Source organism: Theropithecus gelada, chromosome 14 (genome assembly GCF_003255815.1).
Source record: "Theropithecus gelada isolate Dixy chromosome 14, Tgel_1.0, whole genome shotgun sequence".
Classification (NCBI taxonomy): domain Eukaryota; kingdom Metazoa; phylum Chordata; class Mammalia; order Primates; family Cercopithecidae; genus Theropithecus; species Theropithecus gelada.
In genome coordinates this window covers 106,699,354-106,706,137 of record NC_037682.1, presented here as the reverse complement: position 1 = coordinate 106,706,137, position 6,784 = coordinate 106,699,354, and positions in this window count along the sequence as shown.

Sequence of the window (6,784 nt, the reverse complement as noted above, 5' to 3'; positions counted from 1 at the left end):
GGGACATGAGAGAGATGGACAGGAAGATTTCCAATGTCCTTTTAAACTCACACCTCTGAAGACTCTAAGACAGCCAGTCTTCATGATCCTAATCCAAGATCTTTGAGAGGCTGTTGTCTTCAAGCCAGTGGTGCATGCCCTGCCCCAGCAGAGAAGTCTGGGAGGAGGCGGTGTCTGCAGAGCCCTCCCCAGAGGGGAAGTGGGGAGGAGAATGCTGAGAGAAGGCCCAAGTATATTTCTCTGTGCACTTCTAAAAGCCCTTAGATCAGGCTGCTCAGGGCCTGATAATTTTTCCATTAAGAGGAAATAATTTTCTGGGTCTGTTTTGGTTGTATTTATCTGTAGTTGACAGCATCAGCCACCGCAGCTGTGACATGCCGCCTGTCTCCCAGACCAGCATGTACTTGTGGGGACAGAAAGGGGCAGAGGTCTCAGCGTCTCCCGGCCTGGACGAAGGGGAAAGACAGCTACAACATGACCCTGGTATCCATCTCTTGTGACCCAGCTGTGACCTCGGGTACCTCCCACTCCATTTTCTTCCCTAAAAAAGAAATGTAAACAATAACCCAACCGTGAAACCCACCGCTGTGCTATCTCCACCCCAGCCCCCACCTTCTGCCTATCGCTTCTTCTAAGCCAGCTTGACAATAACCATTCATCACGAAAAAGAAAACAAAGTACGGAGAAACAAAAACCAATCTAAAGCTGCAAATTTACGTCAAACTTTGAAAAATGGACTGCGAGATGGTTGTGCAGTGAGCTCTTTCTGCTTTCCAGAACAGATGGGGCTGGGCACCTCCTGTCACAAACCCACATGGCCCTGAGTTCAACTTGGAAGTGACTACAGCCCACGGACCAGAATTGACTTTCAGAGGTGACATTGGGATGAAGAGGGGGATAGAGTCCTCTGGGAATTGTGGCAAAGGAGAGCCACCTCTTGTGTTGGGAGTACACCTCCCTTGGGTGAAGTTCTGAGTGGACCTTGGCCTGGGACAGGGTGACACTGGCTCCATCCCATCCTCTGGATTCTGCCTCCTTTGGAGCTGGGGTATAAAATCCTGGCAGGTCTAACTTCAGGCGAGGCTGGGGAAGGAGGAAATCACAGATATCTAGTCCTCATAGTTGTGTGTCTAGAGAACTTTACCGATCTCACAGTGTTTTCATAGCACGTTCTCATCACTATAAGCAAGCCTAGGATACAGGCAGAGCAGCTTATCCCATTGCAAAGTAGAGGAAAGTAAGGTGCTACGCTAGTCTGTAACTCACCCAAAGTCATGCAGCTTGTGAGTGACAAGGTTGGACTTGAACCTAGGTTCTCCTATCTCCAGAGCCAAGGATCTTCTCCCTTTTCAGGGCATTTGAAACCAAATCACAGCATCATTAAATGCATTCATTTCCCAGAAGGGGCATCTCAAGACCAGAGAGGAGAACTGACTTCCACCAGGCTATATGGCCAAACAGGTAGTAGATTACAACCAAGACCCAGGGTTTCCTGATTCCCAAGCCAGGAGGAAGTGTCATGCTGGCAAAGTCCCGGAGAAGGAAGACCAGAAATTCTACAGCTGGGTTTCCCTGGGAAGGGGCTGGGGTGGCAATTGGTGGGGGCCAGGTGCGTTGTTTTGCCCCTGGGCTTTGCTGGGGATGTGGTACCTGTTTGTGTCTTAGACTGGTCCTGATGCAGCCTTAGAGTGACTGACAACTGGGAGGGATGACAATTGGCCCCCGGCTAATAGCGTGTGGAGACGGGTTGTTTCTGCCTCATCGGACCCATTTTTTCCTTTCCTTCTCCTCCTTGTGGAATCTCATCCCTCTTTCTGCTCTACCTGTCCAAGCTGGTCACCTAGTGCCCTTGGCCTATCCCCAGATGCTCAGGACCCCGAACACCCTGGCCCACGTCTTATCTCCTGAGGAGATCCAGACACTGTGGGCGTCCCCGACCCCTCGCTGTTCACCGGCAGACTTCCCTCTATGGCGATCCATTTCCTTAGTGCCCACACTCTGTAAGAAGATCCCGCTAATCTGCCAGGCTTAGGGAAGCCGCACTGCTCAGGTTCCAACCCAGGTTCCACTGCATATGAGCCCTGTATCTCTGAGCAAGTTAATTAACCTCTCTTAGCTTCAGTTTCCTTATCTGAGAAGTGAGGATAATAATACTTACCTCAGAGGGTTATTGGGAGCTTTAAATGAATTTATGTAAAGAACTTACCACAATGCCCGAAGCGTAATAAACTTTCAATAAATGTTAGTTATTTTTAGTTTTTAAACCTATTCGTGCTCCTGTCTCAGTGGAGGCTAATGACTCACTCCAACATGAAAATAGATGTGATTTTACAGAGATCTAATTGGGAAAAGCCTTAACAGAAAGGTATGGAGACTTTAGTCCCTGAGTCACACACTTAGGGAGGACCCCCTAGAGTGGTGGGGGTGTCTCTCTGACCTCCTCAGAGCATATTCAGGCTCCAGGTATGGGTCATGAGTTGGACATTTGGATCTGTTAAGATTTCATGTGAACTGGAGCCAGGCGTGTTGGCTCACACTTATAATCCCAGCACTTTGGGAGGCTGAGATGGGTGGATCGCTTGAGGTCAGGAGTTTGAGAGCAGCCTGGCCAACATGGTGAAAACCCATTTCTACTGAAAACAAAAAATTCACCAGGAGTGGTGGTGTGTGCCTGTAATCTCAGTTACTCGGGAGGCTGAGGCAGGAGAATCGCTTGAACCTGGGAGGCAGAAGTTGCAGTGAGCTGAGATTGCACCACTGCACTCCAGCCTGGGTGACAGAGCAAGACTCCATCTCAAAAAAAAAAAAAAAAAAAAAAAAGAAAAGAAAACTCTTATGTGAACTGGAACTCTCATCCCCCAGCTGAAGCACAGAGCAGGGGGTCTTGGAACCACAGACGTGGGATGACGGGGACACAGGAGGGAAGTGGCGTGGAGGAGAGCAGTAGGTCTATGGCCCTGGTGCCATCTCACACAGGGCAGTGGGATGCCAGTAGGGTGTGGAATCAGATGACCAGGATTCAAGTCTTTCCCCCTCCATTTATTAACTGTGTTCTCCTGCGGAAGTTATTTCTCTGACTTTCTGTTTCCTCATGGGGAAAATATTAAAATAAATGATGTAGATAAAAAGCACTTTGTAAATGATATACCAAGGTACTGTTTTTTCTTTGGGTAGCTTGAGTCAAAAGAACTTTAGGTTTGGTGAATCTGAACTCTAATACTCAAGAACCCTGTGGCCCTATTGTTCTTGCCAGAGCTGTGGGTTGTAAGGAGCAAAGACCCCTAAAAGGATGTTCCCGTGTGTGTGAGGGGAGGGGAGGGGCTGTTAAGGATGTGGAGTCTCAGTGTGCAGGGCTGTGGCTCCACGAGCCTTGTGGAAGACAAGAGAAGGTGGTCCAAGTTTCACAGTAGCCCCTGGGAACGGCTTCTCTGCCTCCCTTGGGCAGCCTGGGTTTTCGCTCTCAGCATTTTGAACTTTTTTCTGTGCATCTGCTCTGTCCTCTCTCCATTCTGTCAGCTTACATTGCTTACTTATCACTTCTACTCACCTAATAATTTCACTTTATTTGTGCTCACATCATCCTTAGCCGTATCTTTGCACAAACTTTCTGTTTTACTATCCACTACCACTGATATGGTTTGGCTGTGTCCTGACTCAAATCTCACTTTGAATTGTAATAATCCCCATGTTTCAAGGTTGGGGCCAGCTGGAGATAATCGAATCATGGGGGATTTCCCCCACACTGTTCTCACGATAGTAAGTCTCATGAGATCTGATGGTTTTATAAAAGGGAGTTCCCTTGCCCACGCTCACTCTTGCCTGCCACCACGTAAGATGTGACTTGCTCCTCCTCGCCTTCTGCCACGATTGTGAGGCCTCCCCAGCCACGTGGAACTGTAAGTCAATTAAACCTCTTTCCTTTATAATTACCCAGTCTCGGGCATGTCTTTATTAGCAATGTGAGAACAGACTAATACAACCACCAGTGGCAATTTTCCTCTAAATGTTTTTGCTCAAAAACCAGAAAGAACCTGATCTTCCTCCTCAGCCTCCAAGAGCATAGGTCACTAGCCTCTCTATGGATCAGTTACTCTTAGGTCTCACGCCCGCCCCTCATCAATCATCTGTGGCTGGAAAAGCAGAGTCATGTGCTACCCAGGGGGCTTGGAGTGGGGTGGATTCCCTTAGAATGAGTTTTAGATGGGTTAGTAAATCATCAGCAATCCTAGGACATGTAGGCAAGTCACAAGATCTCCACAACAAACTCTCCTGGTTCCTCGTCGGTAAAGCACGTTATCAGGTAGATGAAACGAATCAGTTAGTGAAAGTGCTTCCCTTGATCTGACCCCTCCTCTCCATCCCCTCGGCCACTGTCTTAATCCAGGCCTTCATCATCGCTCACCTAGGCTAAACCACTAGTCCTCTAACTGGTCTCTTGGCCTCCAATGGTACTTCTCCCCCATTGGATCACATCTGTTTTCCACTGAATTGCTATAGTGATCTTTCTAAAATGCAGACATGAAGAGCTACAAGATCAAGAGTTGGTGAGGATGTGATGAAACAGGCATCTTCTGTTTTGCTGATGGGACGGTATATTCCTACAATGTTAGGGGATAGTAAGATGGCAATCTATTAAAATTCAAAACACCATAACCTTTGATTCAGCAGTCCTACTTTTTTGGGGGGTGGTTTATCCTATGGAAATAAAAGCACCGGTATGTAAGACTACATGAGTTATGTGAGATATTGTAGCATTATTTTAGATGTCGACATAATTGTAAATAACCTTGATATTCAACAGTAAATGTTTAAATAAATGTTATTACAACTGTACACTGGGAAATTATACATATATTTTAAAATATTTCTATGTCTGTTGACTAGAAGGAGTATCACAACATGAGATAAGCAGATTGCTTAATAAAAGGTATGATGCCATTTTCTAAGAAACTAGTAGTTTAAAAATGGCCTATATGTCTACATGTTCATATTTGCCTGAGGAATCACTGGGCACCTGGGGTGTTCTAGGACAGCGGTTCTCAAGATTTCATAAGCATCAGAATCACCTGAAGGACAGTAGCAGATTGCTGGGAACACCCCAGGTTTCCTATTTAATAGATCTGGAGTGAGGACAAGAACTTGCCTTTCTAACAAGCTCCGGGAGGATACTGATGCTGCTCTTCCAGGGAACGTACTTTGAGAACCACTGGCATAGAGGCTACTGGGGCAATTAGAAGTAGGGTGGGAGAAATTATGAAAGTTTTCTTTATAAAACTTACTATATTACTTCACTGGCTTTAGTACATATACATAACTGCTGTCTATTTTGGAGAAGAATATAGTAATAGAGAGGGAAACAATTATGTGAAAAAGGAAAAGAAATCCACTTAGCTCCTGCCACTCCCTTCCCCAATCTCCTTCAAAGGATAAAGTCTTGCTCAAAGGATAAAGTCCAAACTCGTGGGTGTGGCATGAAGGTCTTTTGGGATTGGGGCCCTGCCTTTGACCTCTTCAGTCTCACATCATCTGTCTGTGCTTAGCCCATCTACTCCATAACCTATGGAGCCTCCTGCCATTTGGGGATGTGCCTGTTGTTCCACACCTCATTGCCTCGGCTCCTTTGTTTGCCTTTGTGAGCTTCAAAGACAGGGACTGACTACTTTGTCTTTGGATTCTCAGCATGAAGTGCAGTTCTGTGCCTATATAGTAGGTGCTCAATAAATTTTGTTGAATGGGAGGATGAATGAATGAACTGTAGGCACCCAAAGGAAGCTGCTGTGTTTGAACCTCCCGTGCAGAGTTAGTCCTGCTCTACAGAGCACCCTCCGAGGGAGCGGACTGCCGCTCTGGTTCCCAGGTGCCTGTGTGTCAAGGAAATGCAAACAAACGCAAACAGCAGGGAAAGCGGGCAGGTGTGGGTCTAGCAGTCTGTGTTCCCGACCCACCTGCTTCTCCTTGAAACTCTTCAGCCCCTCCTCAATCTTCCCAAACCCACTCAGTCTAAGTGGGTAATGGCAAAGGGAGGAGGGAGGTTGCAGCGAGGTCTCAGCATGGGACTTTCAAAGGGCCTGCATCGTGATGCTAATTTGTCTTTGGAGCAAGAGCCTGTGAGTGTGAATGAATGCATGGGTGCCTAGAGATGTGGGTGTGTGGGCATGTGCACACTCACCTATAATTAAGCACAAAGCCTCACATTTGTGTGGTGCTTTACAGTTTATAAAGCATTTCATATTCATTATTTCATTAAGTCCCAGGAAGCCCTGTGACTTATGCAGAGAATTGTCATTTTCATTTTTTAGATGAACAAAGTAAGGCTTGGAGAGTGGAAGTGACTTGCTTCAGATGACACTTGGAGGGAGCCCATCGAGATAAAGAACAAAGGTATCACCTGGTTCTGTTTCCAGGGCCTGCCCTTCCTCCTGGCATCCTGAGCAGTGAATGAGATGAGGGCAAGGCAGGGCAGGGCCAGGCAGGACTCCCCAGATCTGTCCACGCAGGAGGTCCTCCTTAGTGGGACCCGATCACCCTTCCTGTGGGTGGGGCTGCTCCAGTATCTTCATGCCCTATTCATCAGCTGGTCACTCATCAGATATTGTTGAATACCTGCCATATGGCTCATCACTGTGGGGGACACGGAGATATTTGTAAGACGGAGAGTATCATAATGTACAAGAATAAAGAATGCTTTGGAGTCAGGCAGGCCTGGGTTCAGATATTGTCATTGCCTCGTTTCCTAGCTGTGGGCTTTTGGGCAAATTATTTAACCCATCTAGCCTCAGTTACC